This window comes from Dryobates pubescens, chromosome 14 (genome assembly GCF_014839835.1).
Source record: "Dryobates pubescens isolate bDryPub1 chromosome 14, bDryPub1.pri, whole genome shotgun sequence".
Lineage (NCBI taxonomy): Eukaryota > Metazoa > Chordata > Aves > Piciformes > Picidae > Dryobates > Dryobates pubescens.
Genome location: NC_071625.1, coordinates 12470288 through 12494551, shown reverse-complemented (window position 1 = coordinate 12494551; position 24264 = coordinate 12470288).

Sequence of the window (24264 nt, the reverse complement as noted above, 5' to 3'; positions counted from 1 at the left end):
TTAAGCAGAGAAACTCCTCAAAACCTCCCTGTATTTTAGATTTTGTGCTGCCAAACTGAGTGAGAATCTCCATAGTCATGCACAAACCTCAATGTAATTTGTAGTGCAAGTGAGAAACTCCACATGAGCTTCCCTTGCATTAAAATCCTTATTAAATTAGCTATTATTTTAATGCAGCAAATTAAAAGCCACTATAAGCAGGTAGAAAACCCCAATGGCACTGCATCTGTGCAGACTTCAGCCTAATACAATGAAAATGTTGAAGTGACTGAGTTACCAGCACCAATTTTTGAAACATAGGAGCAGTTGCAGCCAATTGTCTGACACCAGGAAAAGATAGACACTGGCGTAAAAGGGCTTTTGGAATACAACGTCAGGAAGGAGATTAATAAAGTGATTGTAAATGGTCTGTTTAGTGAGGTGGGCAGAAGTAGAGATGGAGTGAAAGTATGAGAAGCATGTCTCCTTGCCCTTACTTTTTTTCTTTGTCTTCTTCCCCCCCCGGATTGAGAAAGACATGAACATACCCATCAAAATAAGTGGATATGTTTCATTAAGATAAATTAACAGAAAGCTCAAATTACAGCCTGAACTATTTTTCATTAAATTATACCTAATGTGATCAAATACATCATATGTGATCTTGGAATTCTATTTCAGGCAAGGGTAACATGAGTATGAATTTAAACTAACATCTTCTGCTGACATGCTCTGACAGTGAGCCTATTTCCCTTCCAAGGGAAAAACAGTGGGACACCTTCTTGTAAATGAAATTTAAACAAGTAGTGGTACAGGAGCGCTGCGTTCCAAATGTTAACTTATTTTGTTTACATACACACAGTAGTTCTGGGAGAGGGCAAACTGTGATCTGTAGGGGCAAAGGTCTCTTCCAGGTTCACCTGTAAGCATGAGCACAAGATATCATAAGATCCAAGTGGATCCCCCACTGGGGGATACTGCCAGAGTATCCCCCACTGCTTGCATTGCCTTCCTTACAAATACTTTTAAGGACTGAATTCTGAATAGCAAAGTGTAACAATAATGCAGAATATTTACTTGTATGCCTAAAAGAAAATGCCACTCACTGATACTGGTGCTAGGCATCATGTGCAGTGTTTAAGTCTCCATCATTCCTGGAAATGTTTTCAGCAGCATATTAAAGAAAGATGAATGAAAGAAGGACATAAATGCCCCGTGCAGAGCTTTTGCATTCTTTTTTCTAGTTTACATTTCAGGTGCCTTCTAGGAGGAAAAAAAAAAAAAAAGAAAAGAAAAGAAAAAGCAGCAAAGAAATATTTGGTTTGGGGCATGCAAAAAGTTGCAGTGCATTTGAAGGAAGGATGTGGTTAAAACAAATGCCTAGAAGGCAGCAGATAACAGTTCTGTTCCCAGATCTGGCACAAATGCTCGTTTTGACCTTGCACCAAAGCATTTCCTTGCTTTGGGACTAGTTTCTCTGTAAAAGGGGGATGATAACAGTGCTCTGACTGCCCTTCCTGACAGAGGAACTGGAAAGCTTTTATTTATACTTATTACCTGTGAGAGATTAAAACTGGATCACTTTTGTCCTGCGGATTTAAGGCTTTCCTTCAAAGGAAACATTTAATTTATAACACTAGGTTTATATAACACTATTTAAAACAAACCAAACCCCCCCCCCCCCCCCCAATAATTTACACAGATTTGCTCAGTCTTAAAATAATTTGCTAACTCTGCTACTTGAAAATTTTATTTTCTTTTCCTAGTCAACCCCCTGGAAAAAAAAAAAAAAGAGTAATGATTCTTCTCATTTGTATATGACCAAGAAGTTTAATTTCTTATAGAAGATTTTTGCTTAAATACTGTGATCCTGATGAGCTGTTAGAGAGAATTAGAGGAAAACAAAGATGCTTTTTGCACCTTCTAAAATAACTTAGAGGAATGCTTTGATTTTTTTTTTTTTTTAACAAATAAGCACACATAAAAAGTGGCATTTCCCTATTTCTCTTCCAATGAGTTCTGGAGCTGAGAAATCCCCCAGGCAAGACTTTCAACTTGCTTCCTTCCATTGTGGAGTAGAGAAGCATTGCTGAGGCCTGCAGAGCCTTCCAGCTTGTTTGAAGAAGGAAAAGACTATTATCTGGTATGATTCAGCACCCATCAGACAAACTCTCTCACCTATTTCTGGCTTTTTAGTATGCTCCTTCAGACCCTGTCCTTGACACCAGGGCCCAAACAGATCAGCCAGGCTTAGGAGTCTGGCCCAGCGAAGCTCACCCTTAACTGAAGTAATGTTTACACATAATATGTGTTTAAATGATGAAATACTTGTTGTGAAAACAATAGACATATTCAATCACTATATTCCAGAACAAATGAGAGAAATATTCCAGAGCTCCTATCAGAGCTTAATAGGTATAATTTTGCTAGCGATATGGTAATACACAGCAGCTTTCCCCGCACGGCTGTGTAAAACAAAGAAGTGGTTGTCAGCCTTTCAGAATCAGATGTTAATGATATTTCATGTCTTTGTTGAGTCTGTGGAAAGCAGCTACTGCACCTAAAAGGGAAATGACTTCCATACCAACCTCCCCCAGCCAAAGTCGTTCAGATCGGGAAAACTGGATGAGGTCCATATTTATACTCGGAAAGAGGTGTAAAAGAAGATTTCAAGACAGTATTGACTGAGCTGCCTCCCAGTCTTTTTACCAGAAGTTATATCTTATCATTGTGATGAAAGTTTTCAGTTCACTGTATTAAGATCTCTTTTTGTTGATTTTGTTTCTTTTCTCTCTTCTTTATTTTTTTTTTTCAAACATACACGAGGAAGGAATGTAATGTAAGCAAAACTCCAATGTGTTCCTGGCAAATGAGGAGTGTTTTCTACATCTCATATATTTTTGGAAACATTTGAATCTAAAAGTAATACATCTTCCAAATCAGGAAGAAGGCTTTTTATTAGACTGATGCCTGCACACAGCGGCGAGGGGGTTGTCTGCTCTAGTGTTGCAGCGAGCAGGGACTGGTGCTGTGTCAGAGCTAGTCTGGAAGTTTGGGGCCAGTCAAAAGAAGGGTTTCTGTAGCTTTATTGCTGCAGCTTCATTTTCCTGCACTACTGTGTGTCTTCACTTCTGCAAACTTCCTTTCATTTGTTTTAAGAAGAGGTCTTAATTCCAATACAAAATCCATCCAGAAAGGAGGGCCCCTCAGCACTGTATTCCAGCTGGTGAGGATTAGCTCAGCCCTTTTACCGGATACGTATCATTTTAATCTTAAGCCTTTAGACACTGTACAACATACTATTAAGTCTGTTACCAAATAAAACACTAAAAGGCTGATTCACTAAGGGTTACACACCCTTTGCAGGGAAAAAAAATAACATTTACAAAGGGATAACTGCCAAAAATCACTTAAATTTCATGTCTTTCCTATTTACTAAATCCCACATCCACCATGTGTACAGTAACTTCCTTCAGACACGCTCTTGGGAGAAATGCAAGTTAAAATAAAGGGGAAGTTGCCCCCCTAAAACACGTCTCTAGCTCTAAAGAGTGATTTATATTGGTTTGCATCAGAAAATCTGAAAAATTAAAGTCATGTTGTTCAGGAATAAAATGAAACCCTCCAGCAAGTGTGAATCATGTTCTTGACTTCTATGATAACGAGTAATACATTTCCTATAGGAGTTAGTGGTTTGGGTATGAAACCAGGCCATTAGCAGACCAAGGGTGTCATTCACTAATGACCTTGCTTGCACAAGGGCCTTTGAATGCAGTTCCTACCTCAGGTGCTTCAAGTGAAGCAATATTACAGTGCCTGATTATTTGGGGAAATGTGGGTGCCAGAATCACTGGACCTTGAACCACTCACTAGGCTGTTAATAGCAAATGGAGATGACTGGTTTCCCTCCCTGTAGAGCTTCTTAAATGATGTCTTATCTGCCTGTCCAGGGTGAGACAAAAAAAAGTCTGATATTTATAACGTGCTTTGGATGAAGGGAGTGATCTAAATGCAAACTGTGACAGCCAGTGTTTATTGGCTAGTCTGCTGCTCTGACACAGGCTCAGAAGTATCTTGCCACATTATTTAAGCTAGTCATTTGAAGTTAATCATTAGAGCTTGTTGCCCTAAATTAATGCCTATGTTTATGGCACCATCTTAGGGCATGAAGATCAGCTCAGGAGGTTATTAGGTATGAGTCTAGCAACAGCACTGTGAATGAAACTGTATTGATTGTCTTGTGTCTTACTATTTCAGTAATACAAATGGTTTAAGTTTTCTTCCAGGCAATTGGGTGGTTGTTGTTTTCAGTAAGAAATAACTCATCTGTTTTGGAAACATTGTTTAATGTATAATGGAATATTCCACTAACACTGACACTCAGAGCTGTGCCATGTCAGCCAGCCAGCCCAGGGAGCTTGATTAGCTCGGGTGACTGCAAAACAGGGTGCAGGCATCCCAGTGATGTTGGTTTTGATGACCCCCAACTGCTATTTTACCCAGTCCCAGCTGTATGAAAAGAAACTATCCCTTGACATGTTGGTTAGGAAAATTAAAAACCTGATTGTATATTAGAACTGTGTTTTTTGTTGGAGGATAAACCAGTACAGAATAATAGTATACAGAATTTACAAAGTCTTTTTTGCATTCAAGATATTTGAGTAAGATGAATGGTAAAATCACCATATTCATTAAGCCCTGGGATAAAGTACTATTAATCCTGTTGCACAGATACAGAAGTTGAACTAGAGGCAAAGATTTTTGTCTGGGAACTGAGGTAAAGATTTTTGTCTGGGAACTGAGGTAAAGATTTTTGTCTGGGAATTGAAGGAAAGATTTTTGTCTCAAGCAGTATTATAATGCAAAGTTTTTATTTAGTAGCCCTATGCTCAGACCATGCAACTCTCCCTAGCTCAATTTTATTACAGGGGTCTTGGTGTCTTCATTAAATGCCTGGTCTGAGGGATCATATGCTTTTTGTTAAAATGTCAGTATTCATATATTAAAGAAAAATATTTTGAGGCTATATATTGTGGGAAAAATCTGGAAATAAAAAGTATCAGTCACATGTGGCCTGAAGGCTCCAAGGACCAGTAGACAATGTAAAACAAAACAAAACAAAAAACAATCAAACCCAAAAAGTGCTTGTTTATATAACAGGATTTTAAAGAGAATTTTGTGAATTTAGGGGATTGGGCTCATGATTTTGCAGTACTTGGCCTTGACAATATTGTTAGCCTGCAGTAAAGAATTTGCATCTGATGGCCAAGTTCCCCTGTCACTTCACATACAGTTAGTTTATTTTGGAGGATCATCAGATACAAATTCTCTTACATGTTAACAGCATTGCCAAAATTGAGGATTCAGAAATCATGGGCTAGTTTATTCTGTCTGGCAAAGTGATTAGTGAGAGAAAATGCAACAACAACAACAACAACAACCACCCAACAAATCTCTTCATTCTGTTGTCTCCTCTCTATGAGGTCTTCAACAATGTCATAGTTCAATATTACCACTAGTACTACCCTGTTCGAGGTTGAGAGAGATCTCTGAAGTATCATGGCAAAAACATAGGCCTTGGTCTATAGTATCTATAAACTGGTTTAAGGGAGGGTGCAGTCTGAGGCATTTACAACTAGAGGTGGTCTGAATAATCTTTGAACCACCGAATTAGGAAGAGCAGCACCTGGGAAACTCCATCCATGTGTGCCTATATTTATAGAAACACCATTAGGGGGAGCTCTGTAATAGACTTAATGCCAGCGGTTTACAGCTTCCTCACCTTTAAAACCACTACCTTCACTTTTTTTCCTTGGTAGTAGTAAACAAATGGTGTTTAATAGATTGGCTTTTATGGTACTTCCACCAGCTTCTTCATCACCACCACTGGGAGTGGCAGACACTATGGTGGAGAAGTAGCCAGAAAGACCAGTGCACAACAGAATGATCACTGTCAGAATCAATGGAGTTCCTGGATAGAAGGTGCTGTGATTAGCTGTGTGATTGCGTTGAGGGTTTTTTGATAGCCCCATTAAATTGTAGAGTGTTGATGTAAACATTTGTGGCCCTTCAATGAGGTAACATCTTGAACAAATGTTTATTTTTTTTCCCACCCAAATCTGTTGCTGTAGATGTCCTGCAGTAAATTTCTCAGGGAGTCATCCATTCAGCTGATATCTCCTCTGTTATGAAATGTCTTCTCTTGAGTCCTAGTATACAATAGGACTGGGGACCTGTCCCCGGAGATGTGCAAGGCGAGGCTCAACAGGACTCTAGGCAACCTCATCTGGTTGAGGATGGCCCTGCTTACTGCAGAAGGGCTTGGACTTCTGGAGGTCCCTTCCAATGCAGACCATTCTATGATTCTATGAAATAAGATGCAATGATGGATAACATAATAGATGGATAGGATGATCTCCACTTCATCTATGTGGAGGATTAAATCCCACACAGCTAGGCAAGATACTGAGATGAATCAGTATTTTAGCACACGGTGAGTAGTTCAGAGACACGGAAAATGTTCAGTTTTTCCAAAGGATAGCCAAAGAATAATTAGTTAAACAAAAGAAAACACTACCCCAAAACTTCAAGCAACAGTTTGGCACAGTAGAGCCAAATTCATTGCTAAGATTAACTCTGTTTGAGCTAAAAAGTGCTTTCAGTTTTTAATTTGTTATATTGTTCTTCTAAATCTGAATATGGAAGAGCCTAGGAATTAAACTCTTCATACATTTTTTATGCAGACTTCAGGATCTTCTTAAGTACTCAGAAAAATTTACAAAGAACTCCTTCCATTGCTCAAAATAAGATGGGAGTGAACTCCAGTGGATTAATTCCCAGAGAAATAGATGCAAGTCATTGCTGTACTATTGCCAGCTTCTGTAAAGCTGCCTGGCAAAAAGTGTGAAAACAGCTCATGCAGCAACAATGTCCCCATTGCAAATATTTTACTTTATTCTCCTTTGTACCAGGGAAAAAAAAAAAAAAAAAGACAGAGGGACTAGGGATACAATAGTGTGAATATTATCAGAACACCTTCTGAAAAGCTTATTCTTCTAGTGAGCTTTCTATGGGTTTGGATGTCAAGGTCCCAAATAAGAGATACGCTTCCATGAAACCCTACAAGAAGATACTTACCAGAAACTCCATTTTTGATCATTCCCAAATTGCAAAAAGCAGCATAAATTATTCTATGTGGTCTTCTTGCTGGGACATGAATTTGATATCTGTGTATAATTGTCTCATTTTGTTAATGTCTGTTCTGCTTTTTCTCTGGGCCATTACTACCTTCAGCACACTATTTGCATGGCTGGACCGTGAGCTCCTTGGGGCAGGGAACTTGTCTTTGTGCTTTAGTTGCTAAGAGTCATGGAAGCCACACAAAAGCAGTGATGAGTATTATAAGAGTACCAAAGTACATTTTTTGTATTGTGAAGGGAATGACATTTGTCTGCTTCTAATAAATGTTGAACAATGTGTGACAGAATTAAATATGTTGTATCCCACCTGAAGGAGAATTGTTGCAGGAAGCATCTCCAGCCTAGCAGAAGTCCTGGTTATCTCTCTCTTGAACTTTCTCCTTGATCCATGCAGGCAATATTCTACTATAAAACTGTTGCAAAACTGTTGCAAAACTGTGAAATGGCAATAAACCCACCCAAACTGCCAGAGCAGACAGAGCTTTATTCCAGGACTGTCTGCAGCCTCTAGACCAAGGTCAGCTGAAAGAAGGAATTAGACACTGACTGCAGCTCTGAAGCAAACACTTAGGTTCTTACATTAAAGGTTCTGAAAGCAGCCACTTGTTGGCACTTGGAACTGCTGTGTTTCCAGGCTGCACCTAAAAAACAATGATTTTATTTCTTCTGGATTAGAGGAAATGATCAGATTACCAAAATGAACAGGTTTCTTTTACCCCCTCAAATGACAGATGTGTTTGCTAACACAGAAATCCTCAAGACTAGGATACCTGAAATACCTGTCAAGTTATTTGTAAGATTACAAGTATGGGGCCTGGCAGTCCGAGAGCACCTTGCTTAAAAGTATAGTAGAAAGCAGTACCTGGAGATGGAAGAGTGGATCAATTTGTCCAGTAAAGTTTCAGTATCTAACTCTTTTGTTTTGGGCAATGCACATAAACCTAGAGACTCAACATCCAGCCTGTTATGCATACTGTAGCAAGCTCAAGACCTTACTTGCCTACTTTACTTTGAGGTTGCAATAGGCATTGGTATAGACCAGAAGATTTTCTTGAGATCAAAAGTATATTGGACCTGAAATTGAGCCATTCAGAATTCCTTCTGAAAGGCATGAAATGTGGCTAAGGACCTGGAGGAAAACCATGGGAGCTTAACTTGAAGGCTTTTTTGGAATGGTCTTGAAGTCTCTTCCTCACCACAACTAAAGTAATAAGAAAAGAAAGTGAAATAGATTAAGGCAGTGAACAGTTTTCCATCCCTGCTGTTGGAACCATGAACCATCAAAGACGAAAGATAGGAGTGGTGGAGAGAGAGAACTGATGCAGTGTGAAAACACACGCCTCAGGACACACTGCCTGTGTATGTCACTGGCACTGACCACTGAGAAGCAGCATGCCAAAAAGCACTCAACAGGCACTAGTTTAAATTGTTGACCCAAAAGCTAGAAGACACGAGAGAAAGATATGACAGCAAAAACTTTAGGGGCTGTGGTGAATAGGTGAAGGTGACTCAACATAAATTAGGATGTACAGGAAGAGAGAGATATACAGAATAACATCTTGAGATCTCCACCACCGATTGCTGTCAGTAAGGAATTTGAGGCCAGCAGAACTGTGAGGGAATTCTGAAAGGTGCATGATATTCCTGCCAAAGCTAGCCTCCCACAACTCTGACTTTATGGAGTATCTACTTTGCAAGGCAGACTTGATGACCTGTGGAAACTGTCTGTCACAAATACATTGCAAAATTCAGTAGCTATCTGTTATAACAAGCAAAGCAAAATAACTTTCATGTCTTCTGCTTCTCTCCATAATATACTTGAGGTTTTTTAATACATTTTTCTATTCCAATTCCAGATTCTTTTAGGAAGACCCAGGAACTGCTTGATTATTATTGATTGATTCCTAATACACTTTGTTTTTCATGGCTACATGATCTATGAACTTAGTAGAAATCCCTGTTCTTCAATACTTTTCATGTTGCTGTCTGTTGCAAATTGAAAGTCTTGAATCCATGCTGATTTGTCACAGTATCACCGTATCACCAAGGATGGAAGAGACCTCAAAGATCATCAAGTCCAACCTGTCACCACAGACCTCATGGCACTTGGTGCCATGGTCCAGTCCCCTCTTGAACACCTCCAGGGATGGTGACTCCACCACCTTTCTGGGCAGCCTATTCCAATGACAAATGGCTCTCTCCATGAAGAACTTTCTCCTCACCTCTGACTATGAGAGAGAAGTAGAACATTTTGAAGTTAATAAAAATAATTAAAATTAGCTTATGCCACGTATGTTTGTCACAAACATAACCTCTGCAAACAGGACTGCAGAAGAAGACATAAGATGGATTCATGTTAGAATTTACAGTACAGTGTAAGTTGCAGCTGATGAAAGAAGGCAAAAAAGAGAAGGCTGCAAAACCAGAAAATTATTATGGCAAACCGTCGTCTTTGAAGAATGAGAAGCAAGCCCTGGTCAAGTGTGATCAAGATTGTTCAAGAAGTGAGGTATTAACTGTAAGGGAAAAAAAAAATATTAAAAAATTACTTCATCAGGATTCCTGTAGAACCCTGGAGTGGAAACTATAATTGCTGTGGTATCAGCACAACTCACTTTTCCCAGGGAGATTTCCATGCCGCAGAATGGGCAGGAAGGTCCTTATTTTACATGCACATGAACTATGTGCAACAAATCTAGATTTTTGTTCCAAAAACTATAGCAGCCTTTGAGGTAGTTGTGGGACCAATCCCACAAAACTCTTTTAGAGGAGTTTTTCTGATGCAGGTTTTGAAATGATGGTTGGTGTTTCTGTGAACAGAAGTAATTTAATTCAATGAAAGCAGTGGCTAAACATCTTTATTTTTTGTGGAATGAGACAGGAGATTTTTGTGGGATTCATAGTCTAAATCTCATGTTCTTTACTGTATGCAAATGGGTTTCTTTTGCTTATGATTTGCAAATGGTATAAATGTTATGTGTAGACATGCTTAAAAATTCTCCAGTACTGGCATTTCTTCTAGATAGCAAAAAATCCCAACCAATTCCATCCACATCTGCCTTAGCAGTATCAGCTTAAAAGTCACTATTGTGTACAGTGAGTGGATAACCTGTTTCTAGGAATATTTCTGCAGAGATAAATTTATTAATTTCTCTGATGACTCAAAGGTTTTAATGAATTTCAGATATTAAACAAAAAAAAAATCTGTGAAAAAGATGTGGATCAATATTGGTGGATCCACGAATAACATTTGTTGTGAACTTTTAGCATTTATCCTACCAAATTGTACAGAATTAGAGGTTTCAGAAAATATTAGTGGAGCTCTGACTAATGTCTTCCAGCAATACATCCAATGAGCAGAGCTACTCCTTTTATCTACTGAGTTGGAATTATAGAAATTCCTTATATTTCCACAGGACAACTTCTAATTTGTAAAATCACACTGTTCACTGGTATCTTTTAAAGACAGTTACAGTGTAGGGCCATGAGGATGATCAGAGGGCTGGAGCACCTCTCCTATGGAGACAGACTGAGAGAGTTGAGGCTATTCGGTCTGGAGAAGAGAAAGAAGGCTTTGAGGAGACCTTGTGGCCTTCTAGTATCTGAAGGGGGCTATAAGAAAGCTGGGGAGGGACTTTTTAGGATGTCAGGTAGTGATAGGACTAGGAGTGATGAAACAAAACTAGAAGTGGGTAGATTCATATTGGGTGTTAGGAAGAAGTTCTTCCCCATGAGGGTGGTGAGACACTGGAACAGCTTGCTCTGGGAGGTGGTAGAAGCCTCATCCCTGGAGGTTTTTAAGGCCGGGCTGGATGTGACTCTGAGCAACCTGATCTAGTGAGAGGTGACCCTGCCTATGGCAGGGAGATTGGAACTGGATGATCCTTGAGGTCCCTTCCAACCCTGACAATTCTGGGATTATTTGAAATAAATGTAATTAAAATTGCCAGCAACTTTCTGTTACTTCAGTAAAAATCTAAGTTCTTTGACCAAGCCACCAATGCCATCCATATTTAACTCAGAATGTGAAAATAGAATGGCATTTTGGGCTGGAATGAACATGTCTTCCATGAAAATATTATTTCTATGCTAGAATATTGGCTGCTTGTCTAAGATAATGTAAAAGCATTTTACAAAATGAACTTTCAAAGTTTTGTGTTCACTATTCCTTTTATCCTGTATGCATTCCCATTCCCTTGCACCCTTAGTAGGGGTAAATAAATCAAGAAATCTTTGAATGTCAGCAAAGATTTAGACAAGATAGCTGTTGTTTTCCATTTTTTTTGCAGACATGGGCAGTGGGATCCTGACTTCAAGAATATTTTGACATGTGACCTCTCTGCATCTGTTGTCTGTCTTTTAATGATTTAAGAGAGAATTCTGAATAATGTATATATGGCTCTCTGCTTCATCATCATCAGAAAGTTTTGATGTGTTATCAATTGAATTTATATGGGATTTGCTGAGAACTGAGAGAAAGAGCTGGTCACCCTGCCAAAGGCAGAAGATCAGATAGCTCTCAGGTTTGCTAGGCATGGCTGGCCCAATGTTACTTTCCTTTGTTCCTGGACTTCTGAAGGCACGTTTCTAACTCCTAGTAAAAATCAAAAGCTCCAGGGCCATGTAGTACCCCAAGGACTGCACTCACTTGCATATTCACTGAAAAATACTCTGTTGAGCTAACAGTTTCATTAAAATGCACTAGAAAAAAAAAGTTTCTTTCTAATAAAAAAGTCTGGGCCAGATAGAGGTATTGATAAGGCAGACTGCTAGAAGCCATGTCTGGAGTAATTTTGACATCGCTTTAATTTCCTGTCCTGGGCTGAGCAGTCTCTTCCTTTTCATTCTCTTGTCCTATATATCTCACATACATAGATTTTACATCAGAGTAATTGGCTTTGGTGGCCTAAGCCCCCTGGTGTCTGTAAATCTTGTTCAAGATTTATGAGGTTGCAACTAAGATTAGAAACTGTATTTGAGAATAGCATATATCATGCAGAGATATGAATGGATTCATTTCTCAGGGAAATTAGATGGGTGAATTAAAAATATTTTCTTCTGCTGCTGCAGTATTAGAGCAAGGGGGTTGGTGTGCTCATTCAAAATTATGGCTTCTGAATCAAATCTTTAATATATTTTTCAATACATGATAATTTTATCTGTCATCACTATCAAATAGCTTTAATGTTATTCACTTAACATCATTCAAGAAACAACTTAACTAACGTCTCTGACAGAGAATTCATCTTCTGTTATTTCTCCAGCTGTATTTTCCTTCTCACAATCCCCCAAATGACTCTAGCACTGACTCCTCCTACTAAATTACAATATCCAAACAATTTAAACTAGCATGTCATGAGACTGGAGTCATTTTGTGTTTGACCTAATTATTAAAATTACTTTCTGAGAACTAATGGCATAATTACTCTTATAATTAGTAAAATAAAGAACCTGTAACTGCTCAGACTGGGAGCAGCTGATATGATCAAGCTTTAAATTGAAAAAAACCCAAAATTTTCATGCCCATCGTCTGTAGCTCTGTACATTTCAAAGGGAAGGCTGATACATGCCTGCAATGACTGTGTTTAAACAATTATATCTTGTCTCCACCTTAGCATTTGATTCATTACTCACTGATGAACCTTCGTCCTTACTTGCCTATTACTGGGAAAACATACAGCAGTGTCTACTACAGATACCAAAACATACTTGCCCCAACACTAGTGATACTGCCTTGTGATAAAACAGATATGGTAGGCTAAGTAAAACCAGAATAGAGGGCTCAATTTAGTGGCTGACCTTTGCCAGGCAGGTCTCCAAGCTGGCAGCCTGCGGCTGCTGTCTACAAAGCTCACTGCCCAGCAGAGCCCTTGGGCATCCACATAGAACAGAATAGAATAAACCAGGTTGGAAAAGACCTTTGAGATCATCGAGTCCAACCTATCATCCACACCATCTAATCAACTAAACCATGGCACCAAGTGCCTCATCCAGTCTCTTCCTGAACACCTCCAGTGACAGTGACTCCACCACCTCCCTGGGCAGCCCATTCCAATGGTCAATCTCTCTTTCTGTGAAGAATTTCTTCCTAACATCCAGCCTAAACCTCCTCTGGCACAGCTTCAGACTGTGTCCTCTCGTTCTGGTGCTGGTTGCCTGGGAGAGGAGACCAACCCCCACCTGGCTACAATCTCCCTTCAGGTAGTTGTAGACAGCAATAAGGTCTCCTCTAAGCCCCCTCTTCTCACACATTGCTTCCCAGCAGTCCAAATTATTGTTGCTGGTATACTCCACAGCTCTGCTGGGAGCAGAGGTGGTAAAGCTGGGACTGGGAGTTTTGGGAATCTTTGCTGACTACCTTTTTTCTCTTATCCTTTCTCCTCTTGCTTCCTATGTCATTAGAGGGAGAACACTGCCCACCTTGCTGATGCCCACTGGGACCATCTGGCTTGATCAGACTCTGGGATGCATGGTTTGGAATATGATCTATGTGCATATTACGTCATTTTATACAATCTCCTCCTGAGAAAGTATGTCCCTAGTGTAATTGTTTGGCTGGTTGACTATGAATGACATAGGTATGTTTGCCTCAGACTAGATAGACCTGCTGGGGAAAGGCACATTTCCATTTTATTTACTATGTATTACACCCATTCTAGAAGACTTTTGATGTTTCTTTCTAATATAACACAACATACAGATTTTTTTATTGGAACCCTTTTCTCTCTGGATTGCATTACTGATCTACTAATTTTGTTAAGCAACCGGCTGGTGTACATCTCTAGTTTTACAGCAGTATCTCTCATCATGATGCTAAAATCCCTGAGAGCTTCAAGTGCATAACATTGTGTTTTTTCAGTGATTTTCTCTTAATTTGCAGGCCTGCAATTCCAGAAAATGTATTTTGAATATTCAGGTATATTTCATCAGGAAAGAACATCAGAGCCATTAGGATTCAATTTGGATAAACATTATTTGCTCATTAACATTTTACTGCATTAATCTTTTGTGCTCAGTATTCACTTATCATGAAAGTTACATGCATCTTTGCTTTCAACACATGTGACCAGACAAATAGAATCATAGAATCAATAAGGTTGGAAAAGCCCTCAGAGATCATCAAGTCCAACCTATCACCCAACACCTCATGACCAACTAAACCGTGGCTTCAAGTGCCATGTCCAGTCCTTTTTTGAACACCTCCAGGGACAGGGACTCCACCACCTCCCTGGTCAGCACATTGCAATGGCAAATCACTCTTACTGTGAAGAACTTTCTCACCTCCAGCCTAAACTTCCCCTGGTGCAACTTGAGACTGTATCCTCTTGTTCTGGTGCTGGTTGCCTGAGAGAAGAGACCAACCCTCACCTGTCTACAACCTCCTTTCAGGTAGGTGTAGAGAGCAATAAGGTCTCCCATGAACCTCCTCTTCTCCAGGCAAAACAACTCCAGCTCCCTCAGAATTATGCTGTGTCCTACAGAGGAATCTTGCACATCTTGATTTGTGCATATATTACTCAGGGGTCAGCAACAGAGGATGTGACACCATGCAAACAGTGTATAAATTCCTGTGGGACAACTGTGTAGCTTGCCTTGAGACAGGAAGGCAAGCTGATTTAGCATTCATTGGGACCAAGGTCACCTACAATCAGCAGGTAGCTGTATTCAGTGAAGATCTATGAAGATGGCCTGCCGAAGAGCTGAAGGAGGGAGTCTTATGAAGACAAGACAGCCCTGTTTTGGCTAAAACTGATGAAGCAAGGTTCAAATAAAATAAACACTCAAATTCAAAATTGATTTTGATGGCCAGGGTGCCCTGGTGAAGAACTTTGCTTAATTAACTGTAATTTTAGGATTAAAGTTAACACCCCTCAGTATGTTAGTGAGCCAAACTGAGTACATGTTAAACATACATGACTACATTACTGAACTCTCCTAAATCATGCCAAACATTTTGTGTCCAGTGCTTAGCCCCTGGAGGTAAGAAAGTTTTTCACAGAAAGAGTGATATCCATTGGAGGTGGTGGAGTCACTGTCCCTGGAAGTGTTCAAAAAAGGACTGGACATGGAACTTGAAGCCATGGTTTAATTAGTCATGAGGTGTTGGGTGATAGGTTGGACTCAATGATCTCAAAGGTCTTTTCCAACCTGGTTGATTCTATGATTCTGGTTAATTCTCTTCTCTTCTCCTCTTCTCTTCTCTTCTCTTCTCTTCTCTTCTCTTCTCTTCTCTTCTCTTCTCTTCTCTTCTCTTCTCTTCTCTTCTCTTCTCTTCTCTTCTCTTCTCTTCTCTTCTCTTCTCTTCTCTTCTCTTCTCTTCTCTTCTCTTCTCTTCTCTTCTCTTCTCTTCTCTTCTCTTCTCTTCTCTTCTCTTCTCTTCTCTTCTCTTCTTTCTCTTCTCCTATAACCTGGAGGGCTGAAATAAATACTAAATTTCTACACACTCTCAAATTTTTTATTTTCTTGGGAGCAACCTAAAATAGAGATGTACCTGGAAAGAAGACCTTTGTCATATTTCCATTGTGCTTAACACCTTGGGCACAGTTCTTCTGCTGCATAAAGCTGCAATAAAATCCTAAATAAATCCATAATCATACAATAGTTAAGTTTTATTTCATGTTGTTATGTAATGTTAAAACTGAACATTGTTACTTGGTGTTGGATTGTAAGTCATTACTGGATCCAAGGAGATTATTCTTGGGACCTCAGTACAGAATTAGTTTATCAGAGAGGTGAATGGCTGTTTTCATGACAAAAAAGGTGACCCTTAAAGCCAGGCATGGAAGTAAAAGTTACTAAGCAAAATAAAACAAAAAACTACTGCTTTCTCATTTTTAAAACAAAACCCAGGCAACCTTTTAAAGATGCCATCAAAGCTATAGGTACTCCATTTTAAACTGTCATTGAACTTTAGACTTTTAATTAAGATCAATCTTACTGATTGCAGTAATAAAGAAAAAGGAAGACAAACAATGCTTAAATAGCAGTGCTTCCGACTTCCAGCTGGAGAAATAAATACATAGAAACAGCAGACTAAAACTGTGGATACTGCAGATGTTCTGATGTCAGACAATGCTATTCCTTCAAGAACTTGCTAGGGATATTAGGAAATCTGCCACTGCTCACCCTACCCATGTCACCTCCCTCTCTGCTTCTGCATGTCCAGGAATGCATACCTGGACTCAATGAGGCGCACCTCTTCATAAAGGGCTTGTGACTTTAAGCTTTAAACAAGTTTTAAGCAATTGTTATACTAAAAGCATGTAGAAACCATGCTTTTGAGGTTCACCAGTAATGAGAAGGATTAAGTGAGGTTTAGTAACTAGGATAATAATGTTTGGTTTAGGTGGCCCTTTTATAGCATCTTTCCCTTTGACAGCTGACCGCTTCCAGTGATTTAAAATGGATCTCCTGTTTCCTTTCCTCACTATCCTCTTTCATTTTCAACAAAGAACTCCCTTGTTGTTTCTGCTTCTGTTTCACTCTGCATTTGAAGGAGTGAAAATGCCATGTGCCTCAAACCTGTCAGAAAAGTTCATGTCATCGGAAGAAGTTTGACATTTTGGTCCCAAAGTGACTGCATCTCCAGTCATGTCTTGTAGGAAGCAGTTCCATTACCTGTGACCAGCTCCTGCACATCTTGAGCACTCAGGATTTTCCTTCTGTTCCTCTGTGACTGAATTTAGAACAGCTCTCCTGAGGCAATACAGGCACACATAGGGAGCTCCCCTGAGCCATCACAGGGAAGCCTCGACCATGCTTCTAGCTTCCCAAGCATGACCCTGTTAGCTAAAAGAGAGATATTATGACATATGATGGCCAGCTACAGTAGCACTGCTCACCTCTGTGGAAGCCAAAGAGCTACACAGAGTTGCTGATACTAGCAAAGGATGGAATGGATAAATGGTCTGGAAAGAAGAGCTGGAGGAGGCTACTTACAGTTCTTCTTCCGTATCTTATTCATGAGAGATTCAGTGGTGGCATCAGGTACACTGAACCATTTTTCTACCTAGTGAAATCCCTTGAAGAGTAATTTACATTTTAAATTTCGTGGCTTTGGTCCTATTCAGGCTGCAGATTAGAATTTCAGAGTTTAGCAAATAACATTTGTTGATTGTAAAAATATTCTGTTTCATAATTGCTAGGGAAGAAATAATTCAATTCCAAATGGAAAATTTATGGAATAGTAGGAGATAATTAAGTGTATTAGGTAGAGAGAAGGAGTTAACAATGGAAAAGCTATCCCTAAATATAAGAAAATGAAAAGTGAAGGATTTGGGCATAATTTGGCACAGTTCTGTTTTCCCCATCCTGGTAGCATGAAGGACTGTAGGCAGTAAAGGTTAATGTTTCTGTTAGGTTCCACTCTCCTCCTTCTCACTCAAATCAGAAAGATTTCTTGGATGCTGTTTCTTCTTCTCCAGGAGGGTTGTCTGACAGCCACAGCAGAGATTCCATGAGAGCTTATTGGTTACTTAATCTTTCACAGGGCTTGGAGAAGTGAAAGCTTCCAGATATTGCAGACCTTGTGGGAGAGGTTTAGTATCTCCATGAATGGTTTCTGAGCATTCTTATCAAACACACCCTAGCAGATCTCATCAGCTACAGCAGCCAGAGTAGCAGAATAGCTATCATATGGGCTTGAATGGGTGGGACTAGAAACAGAGTGTTTTGACGCTAACTTTTGCTTCATGAATTTTACTTCAGTTTGATGTGGAAAAAAATTGTGCTAAATAAGGGAGTATATTCAATTACAGATGTATTTAACCAACAACTAAGATACATTTTTGTATTGACAGGACACTTTCACCTCAATCTTCAAAATAAGATAAATGTAAAATTTGCTTCAAGTACTTTAAAACCTGCTGACTAATGAGTGTTTAAAACACACCTTTCTCTCTCATGCAGGCAGAGTTTTGCATTAGATATCATGAATGTAAAACATGCTTTTCCCTTAGTATCAGACAGGCTGCATTGATGGCTCTGGTTGTATATAGGTTTGCCAGCAGCTGAAGGTTTGGGAGGTTGAACTTTCCTCCCAGTGCACATGGAAAGCAAATCCCATCTTCCCAATGGAAGGATCAGGCAGAAATTCCTTAAGCACAAACTCACAAAATACCTTGTGCAGAAATAATCCACAGAGATGGCTGTTTGGGTCTTGCTGCATTCTTAGCTAGTCAATCACAACAGCGCCAAAGATTTCTTGCCAGCTCCCACATGCTTCTCTGACACAGCTTCTTTCACATTCTTGCTCAGTTTCCTCTTATCTGCTATTGAAGGGAAAAAAAAAAAAGGAAAGAAAAGAAGAATGAAAAATCCTCTATATTTACTTAAGTAACATTAAAGCAAGTATGGAAAATGTTGAGTCTGGACAGCAGCACAAGCAAGAATATTTCAGGCTGTGGGGAAGCCTCAGCAGTTCTCAGTGAATCTCACTGAGATTCACTCCTCCTTTTCTAGTTCCTCAGAAGTCCTCTGCCACAGTAGCAATGGATCAGAGGTGTAATTAAATCTATATTCTAAACATAATTTTATAGACTTAGACTTGTTTGTTAATTTTTAATTATCATTCCAAGTAGCAGCTGAATTACTCTTGACTATTTTCCACCCTATGATCACCTCATGCTTTGTAGATTCTGTTGCTGTGAGCCTGGCAGAAAAAGACATCAGTTCAGATTTCTTCTATTGGTTTGAGAGTAGATTACCTTTATTCAATTTCATAAAAAGTTTTTCGAAAGCTGTGGTGTGATTTAATCTGGTATGAGAGCTCTTGGGAGCCACCTCTGATGTTGAGAGATTTTCCTCCTGCCCCTTGCAAATGCTAGTGGTCAGCGCTCAGGTATTTCTCCATCTTGGCCCTGCTGCTCCACTGACAGATGGCAGAGAAAGCTCATCCCAAGCATGGTGTCTCAGATGGCTGGAACTGGTCCACTGAGGTGCATTCCAGGGTGATGGAATGCTTCCCTACAAGGAAGATGAGGATAGAAAGGGTGGGCCTGGAAGATGTGATCATTACAATCTCAAAGCCATGCACACAAAGCTTTCAGTGCCCCAAGATATACATCAACTCTTGCTCTTGGAATGAATGACCCCTTCAGGGAATGATGTTGTAGAGGAGGGATATGAAGTGTGAGGGTCTGGGCTGGCCAAGGCATGGGCTCATGATATGGATGCTTTTGCAACATTAGTATATGCCTGTTTTCTTGCCAGCTTGGCAGAGTGCCAGAATCTGGCCCTAAATATTTAATGAAATCATTGAGATTTATAATTAGAAAAAGCAGAAAAGAAAATAGGAAAGGGAGGAGGGAAAAGGAAGAGAGAAAATTGTACAAAAGGCATCTGATTAAGCTAGTGATAATTACTGATATTGTTCCTCTCCAAGCCAGGATCACACTTCAAAATAAAAAGTGGAAGATAATTTTGTTAATAATTTTAATCAGCTTCCTTTTCATGTAGGATCTGAGAACACTAATAGACAGTTTTCCAAAAGACAGATGATTTGTAACACCATCAACTCAGTAACTGAAACAAGACACCTATTCTATCTCTCATTTGTCTGTAGTAACGGGTTCCTCTAGAGAAGGAACAATAGACAGAGATTGAAAAGCCTTGATTTGACCTAAATGAAAGATATTCTTTGCTAGCAGATGCTTTATCCTGTAGTCTATTTTTTCTCTCTCTCCCCAATGGGTTTTACAGCCATGTTGTCCTCTTGTTTTCAGTCTTTGTTTCCTTTCTTGCTACCAGGTTGAAGCCTGGCTGGCTTAAGCAGCCCAGGGTATTCTGTGAGAGGAATTTGCTCTGGTTTCCTTGGCAACAGGAGCCACAAAAAGCTCAGTAAGGCACATTTTTGAGCAAGTTTTTTGTTTTGTTTTGTTTTCCTTTTAGCTGTTCTCATCTAGGCATCAAGGAGAGAGGAGCTGGTTAGGTTCAGATTAATCAGGTAAACTGCAGTGAAAGGACAAGGGCAAGTATTTGGCTTATTCCTGAATCTGGCAAACAATGCAAAGCTGACACTGCTGTTAATGTCACTGCTGTTTGCCTCCCAAGTATCAATAATCTTTATGCCTAACGAGATTTGATACAAGAATAATTACAATGCAATCCACATAATTTCATTGAACTTTTACATAGGAACTAATGGCTCCTATTTTTAAAGGCTACATGCCTCATATGAGTGGGCCTTTCTATGTAATTGCTTCCTGCCACTGTTTTCTTTTATTGAGAAAAAGTCATGTAATGCCCTTGCAGATGTGCTACCAGCTTGGCGTAAACATGGTGCTCTAAATCATGCGTAGTACAATAAATCATATGCCTGCCATTACTTTAATGCTTTGCAAATCTTTGCATTTGTGTTTTTTTTCTCTGGAGTTGGAGGAAACACAGTAGGAAGCAACGTTGTGAAATCCTGAAGAATTTCATTGTCAGTAGAGCTGCTTGAGAAATTACCCTCCTCCTTCTTTTATTTTTGCTATTGCTTTTTTCAGAATGGTTCGGCCCAAAAGGAAACATTTTGTTTAAAATTTTGTTTGAGAGAATTTTTCATTGAGAACCTAAATGTTAATTTTTCTCATTGGAAGTCCCAAAGTGAAATGCCTTCTATTTTTTTCCCTCTTATTTCCTTTTTTTTTCTTATTTTATTTTTTTTCCTTTCTTTTTTTTTTATTATTCTTTTATGTTTTCCTTCTCTTTTTTCTTTTTTTTTTCTTATTTTAGTTTTTTTCCTTTATTTTTTTTTAATTCTTTTATTTTTTCCTTCTCTTTTTTTTTCTTTTCTTTTTTTTAATTACTTTCTTTCTTTTTTTTTTCTTCCCCTCCCCTTTCACTTCATTTTTCAATGCAGGCACCTTGGGGAAAAAAACCCAGAGAAATACAAAACAAATTCAGCCAGAGGTAGATCCTAGGTGCAAAAAGTGTTTTCTCTCTCTCTTCCTCCTGCTGCCACCTCCCAGCAATTTCTCCAATTTCTGCTATAGCAAGTTTTGGAAATCAATGTTATTCTAGTTATTAAATGCAGTGTGGAATATTAGCTGTTATTCTCCTCTTTCAGCCATATGTGAGTTTGTTTTTGAGGTTCTAAAAGATAATCCTTCCTTTTTTTTTGGGGGGGGGGGGAGGGGTGCAGAATTGAAAACTTTCTGAAATGAGATCCTTCTGTGTAAACTTTCCATTGCTGGTGTCAGCCAGAAGCAGTATTTTTTAGGTTTGTATTGAAAGCATGAGCAAAATTTTGTCCATCTTTCTAGAGGCTTTCAGTGTTTACAAGCAGAAGAATAATAAAATAATAAACCACCCCAACTTTCCCTTTAAATTCTCATTAGACCCATTTTATGTGACACTAATGCAAAAACTCTGGCTTTATAGAATACAGTCTGTGCTTTTCCATCTCAGAGTGCAAGGAGTGGGAGACAAAATAACTTCTTTCTTGGCTCCTCAGTGGAACCTGATTGTTTTCAGCTAGTCCGAATTCTTCAGTGTTTTAGGAGGCTTACTAATATTATCTCATTATACAACTGGAAACACTACTGAATCTGTTAACTGATTCATGCCTCACAGAGCATCCCACCACTGAACATAATTCCAAGGTCATATTACTTCCTAGCATCTTCTTGCTATAGATAAGGAGAGGTGGGCTTCACAGTTATTAGAATCATAAAATCACAGAATAGTTAGGGTTAGAAGGGACCTCAAGGATCATCTGCTTCCAACTCCCTGCCATGGGCAGGGTCACCTCGCACTAGATCAGGTTGTTCAGAGCCACATGCAACCTGGCCTTAAAAACCTCCAGGGATGAGGCTTCCACCACCTCCATGGGCAGCCTGTTCCGGTATTTCACCACCTTCATAGTGAAGAATGTCTTCCTAACATCCAGTCTGAATCTACCCCTTTCTATTATTTTTCCATTGCCCCTAGTCCTATCACTCCCTGACACCCCAAAAGTCCCTCCCCAGCTTTCTTGTAGGCACCCTTCAGATACTGGAAGGCCACAAGAAGATCTCCTTCACAAGATCTCTTCTCCAGACTGCACAGCCCCAACCCTCTCAGTTTGTCTCCATAGGAGATGTGCTGCAGTCCTCTGATCATCCTCATGGCCCTGCTCTGGACACACTCCAGCACCTCCAGATCCTTCCTGTAATAAGGACTCCAGAACTGGACACAGTACTCCAGGTGGGGTCTCACCAGAGAAGAGTAGAGCTGGAGAATCATCTCCCTTGACCTGCTGGCTGTGCTTCTCTTGATGCAACCCAGCATGTGATTAGGAGACTGTACCACAAATTTACTGTGTGGCTAATAATAGTAGGCATTCACAGTTATATAATTGTTATTTTGCTATCTGTTTTTCTAATGATCAGTTATCCAAATGGGGAAAAAAAAAAGGTATATTTTGTAGTTGCTCAGTCATAACTTGATTACAATTCATTCAGCAGCAGGCATCATTTAGATCATACCCAAGTGCATGCATACAACAAATATTTTTATTGCATATCAGATCCCTGTCCTGGTAGTATTTGCTGGACTTAAAAACTGAACTGCCTCAGGTTCAGAGCTTGATACATCCTAGTAAGGAGACTCGATTAAAATGAATACTTCTCACTGACGCAGAGGCTTAACAGATTAATGAATTAGTCTGTAATACCTTCTCCTTCTAAGCGCTTGTTCAAGTTTTGCTGCTGTTACTTTGATTAGCACTATCTCCTCTGGTGCTGAGCCAGGCAATTTTGTATATTGACTGTGCTAGCATTTCTTACTGCTGTGAAAGAAGCAGGGGAAAAAAAATCCTGCCCTATAAAGTCCGTATTGATCCAAAAGCAAAATTGTAAACATAGCCAAAAGAGCTGTATTCTGAAAGGAAAAAGCATTTTTAATGGTGTGGAACAACTGATGTTGTATCCAGCCCATCTTTCTTCTTCTAAATATAAAGCACTGCTAGTATGTTGTTGAATATACTTTATATCAGTAATAGCCCTCTGAAACTCGTTTGTTTTGTGGCATTATTGATATTACAAACCATAGTGGTTTATATTATTAACTGCCCTCTGTTTACCTCAGATTGTTAATCAGAGAGCTAGCCATTAAGTGCTGGCACTACATGATTTCTCTAGGATTATTGCTAACATTTCTGCTGCAGTCAGGAGGCTTTTTCTGGCTTAGCTCAGCAAGGAGGAAGTCTGTAGCTGATCAAATGTGCTCCTGCATGCAAGTGTCACAGCAGCTGATGGAAATTAATATGAAAGGCAAAATCTAATACAAAAAAACATTATTTTAAACCCACCCTCCAAATCAATGCTAAATATTGGAAGGAAAACCAGGATTCTAGAGCACACAGCTCTTACTGTGACTGACCTACTCACAATTATAAATGGCAAGCTGGGAGATATAACATCCCATTCTGCCTCACTTGAATTGTCATCTTTAATTAAAGAAGTTCTATGTCATGGATGACATTTCTCAAAGAAATGTTTCTCAGAGTCTTGGGGAGGGGAGGGAGAGGAAGCCTGGGAGCAGTGTTTTTGGCTGTTTTCCCCATACAGATTTAAGTGGTCAGTGCTGCAGCATTTAGAGATTGGGCCAAAAAAATTTGGGAGGGCAAAAGAAATGGCACTGTATATCAAAAGAGCAAGTGTATTGCAGAGCTGCTGCATGGCCCTGTGCTGCTGCTAGTCCCAGGGGCTGTGTGGATCTGAGGGGTTTTTGGCATTGCAGCCTCTCTGACTGGAAGGAAATAAATTTCTCTGGCTTCCAGGGAAGAGAGGCAAACTTTTGATAAGACTGTGGTTTCTTTCCTGCCCTTTCCCCCTCCTCCTTTTATAGGAAGGGCCAGCAAAGCCTTGAATAAAAAGCGCAGAAAGAGGCCCATAGGATACTGTTGATGAGGCTTTATTTTCTCTGTTTTATTAATTTCATCTACTTTCACAGGGCTTTAGAACTCAAAAGATATTGCTTCATAGCTGTATTGGTTTCCAACTATATTACAGCAGTAGTTCAACACTTCTACTTCTTTATTTCTAGTTCATGTGTTCTGATCCCATCACTCACCTGTTGTGGAGATAACTATATTTAATGCCTGTCTTATCATAGTCTACTT